We start from the raw sequence: 3,683 nt of genomic DNA on the forward strand, positions 1-3,683 counted from the left end.
GTCTGCTGTTGGTTGTTTCTGCTGTCTCTCTCACTCAGGAGCTTTTATTCCTGCTATGTAAAAGAAACAAAAGGGCACATAAGCATAACAAAAATACACCATCAGAGCTAATTTGGACATAAAGGAAATTCATTTTAGCCAAACTAGGCATGGGGGAAATCTTGTCTGCTTTGTGCTAATTACCACTCAACTATGTGCTATGGGCTGAACCTCAGGGCTCATGATGCTTCCCTGGGGAGCATTCAGCATCACCCCAAGCCAAGTTAGATGGGGAAAGGGCTGCACCCAACTCAGACCCTTTCCAAAAAGCAGTATAACTCTAAGATTAGGTGCCCAACTGAAATAGAAACAAACCCAACAAGTGAAATTCTCTTACCTTGCCAATACCAGAATAACCTTTACCTTAAAGCTTGTTGTTCGAGGTCTTTGTTGTCCTAATTGTCCAAGGTTTAGACAATGCCTCCTAAGCTTGCCTGGGGCTTAATATACAGCCCCAAATAATGAAATCCTATATCAATCCTCCCACTCTGCCTAGAAGCTCCCGCTGCCTCTTCAGGGAAAAGGGGTGCTGACTGCTCTTAACTGCTTCCTGCTGAGGCTGGGCAGCGACATGGGAGAGGCAGCGTGAGTTCCCACAGCAGAGATTGATCCAGGATTTCTCCACTATGCAATTGCCTAAGTTAAGGTCCTGTAGAAGAAAGGTTAGTGAAAACAGACTTGTTTAAAGTGCTGGTAAAGTATCCTGTTCATGCTGAGGCTTAATCCAGCGGGCTGGTAGCCCCTGCTTTTCTTGATGTTCTGTAATAATATGGGCAAAGCCTTGACCCCAATGCAGTATATAACCAGGCTTCCACTCTGTCATATCAGGTTTTTTATAAAAGATGGGTTGTTTTATTGGAGAGGATGGTGCATGAATGAGAGATATCCAATGGCGTTCTGCAGCTGTCTTTTCATCCTTGCTGAGATTGAGAAAATTAAGAGTGAAAAGAGCTTTAGTGAGCAGAAACTGAGGACCATTATTTAAGGGGAGGATATCTTCTCCCCCTCTCTGTTTATCTAACATATCTTTCAGTGTTTTATGATGATGCTCAATAATGGCTTGTCCTTGAGAATTGTAAGGAATACCGTGAGATAATTGAATATTCCAAAAAGATAGGAAAGTGTTTAATTTATGAATACAATAAGAAGGTGTATTATCAGTTTTTATAGATTTAGGGAGACCCATAATATTAAAGTATTTTGTTAAATATTGAATAACATGGTGAGTCCTTTTTTCTGGTAAAGCAGTAGCCCAGGAGAAATGAGAAAAAGTATGTATAGAGTGATGTACATATTTCAGTCTACCAAAGGATGGGACAATGGTCACATCCATCTGCCATATCTGATTTGCTGCTTCTCCTCTAGGGTTGGTGACTTCCAAAAAGGGAGGTAGATGTATCTTTGAACAAGAAGGACAGTTAGAAAGAATCTGCTGAGACTGAGTTTTTGTAGGTTGAAACTTCTTACAGAGCATTTTTGCATTTGAGTGTGTGTAAGAGTGAAAGGTAGAAGCTTTCTGAACAGTACCAATAAGTGCTTGATCTATTTTTGCATTTAAAGAAGTCATTGGACCTGGTAACATGGTGTGTGAATGGATGTAAATTATGTAAATATGAGTATGATGCCTTATAAGTGTTTGAATAGATTGAAAGAGAGAAGAAATCTCATCAGTGGAAGTGATGGTTGCTGTTTCTATATTTCTAATGTCTGTGCAGGCAAACTGAGAATCTGTAACTATATTTATAGTACAAGGAAAGCTTTGAAGTAAAATAAAAATAGTATACATTTCATTTTTTTGAACTGAAGTATAAGGACTTTGAACAACTTTAAAAGTATTACCGTCTGTATATCCCACTTTGCCGTGCTTCTTAGCATCTGTATAAAAGATAGCAGCATCGAGAATTGGAGAGTCTTTAATAATATAAGGGAGAATCCAAGAAGCTTTAAAAACTGAAATCTTTTGTCATTAGGATACTCATTAGTAATTAAACCTATATAGGATGCAAAAGCGATTTGCCACAACATTGACAATTGAAAATTGAGTTGGACTTGATTTCCTGAGAAAGGAACAATGAATAAGGATGATAACCTGTAAGTTGGCGGATTCTATTTCTACCCTTAGCATCCAATTTACAGGTTTTATCTAAATATTGTTGTAGTTTTTGTGTAGTTCTGTTAGAAACAAACAACCATTTTAATAGAGTATCTACTTGATAAATAACCCCAGTTGGAGAATGACTAGTGGTTATTACTATTAGCTAAATTGGAAACCTGACATCAACTCTATCTAGTTGTTTTGATGCATACTCCTTTTCAATTAATTGTAATTCTTCCTTGGCCTCTGGAGTGAGTGAACGAGGGCTGTTAAGTCTGAAGGTCCTTCTAAAATTTTAAAAAGATTAGACAAAGCATAGGTTGGAATTCCTAAAATAGGACGTAACCAATTAATATGACCCAGTAGTTTTTGAAAATCATTTAAAGTAGACAGGGAATCTAATTGGAGTTGAACATGTTGTGGAAGAATCTGAGTTTGAGTCAATTTATACCCTAAATAATTATAAGGAGCTGTAGTTCGCACCTTTTCTGAAGCAATCTGAAGACCATAGGATTTTAATATACATACAGCTTGATCAAACATCTCTTGTAAAACCGTTAAATTCTGATGTGCCAACAAAATGTCATATAAATACATTATATCCATGTAATGAATAATGTAAGCTGTAGAGTATCTCCTCCTAAGAATCTGTAACAGCTGATCAACAAATTGTTGACACAGTGTAGGACATTCAACATACCTTGTGGCAGAACCTTCCACTGGTAATGTTGGGGAGGCTTCTGCTGATTAAAGACAGGAACCGAAAAAGCAAAACGTGGTCGGTCTTCATCATGCAGGTAAATGGTAAAGAAACAATCCTTTAAGTCAATAACATACAAATGCCAATCGGAAGGAATCATAGAGGGTAAAGGAAGACCTAATTGGAGTGGTCCCATAGGTATTATATTTCATTAACTTTACGAAGGTCAGTGAGCATTATCCATTTGCCTGATTTCTTTTTTATTGCAAAAATTGGAGAGTTCCAAGAACTGCTAGATGGCTCCTGAACTATTATATTTAAAGCATGCAGTTGCTCCCTAGTTAACGGCCAGTGCACAACCCACACTGGATCATTACTCTTCCAGGATAACCTGAGAGCATATTTTGGGGCAGTGGCCTCTATGCTAAATTTGACATGTGTAAAGAACTAGCATGAGGGGATGGTATAGTTATCACAGCATTCCATTGCTGGAGCAAATCACGACCCCATATGTTAAGAGCAATGTCAACTATATATGGTCGGATTTGAGCATTCTGCTTGTCTGGTCCCAAGCAGGTCAAAGGCAAAATGCTCTGAAAGATTGAATTTAGAGTTTCAATGCCAACAAAGGTAATATCAACAACTTGTTTTGGCCATTCCCTGGGCCACTGATTTAGAGCCATTACCGAAATATGGGCACCTGTGTCTAATAAGCCAGTAAAGGTTTTATCCTTAAGAGTAAGTCAGCTGAGGTCTACTCTTATTAACAGATGTTTGCCAGAAAGCACGGCTTGTATTGCCAGGCTCATCAGTATGTTTTTGTCCTATACCTTGTAACTCAATGTGTGG

At 38.2% G+C, this 3,683-nt stretch overlaps 1 pseudogene; it reads right to left on the bottom strand.

Annotated features, from left to right (window-relative positions):
* LOC100962620 overlaps positions 1 to 2,994 on the bottom strand; it is a 68,334-nt pseudogene extending 65,340 nt beyond the window's left edge.
* Positions 2,995 to 3,683: the final 689 nt, after the last annotated feature.

The sequence above is a fragment of the Otolemur garnettii genome, unplaced genomic scaffold (assembly GCF_000181295.1).
Source record: "Otolemur garnettii isolate 467f Iridium unplaced genomic scaffold, OtoGar3 scaffold00150, whole genome shotgun sequence".
In the NCBI taxonomy this organism is placed as follows: Eukaryota; Metazoa; Chordata; class Mammalia; order Primates; family Galagidae; genus Otolemur; species Otolemur garnettii.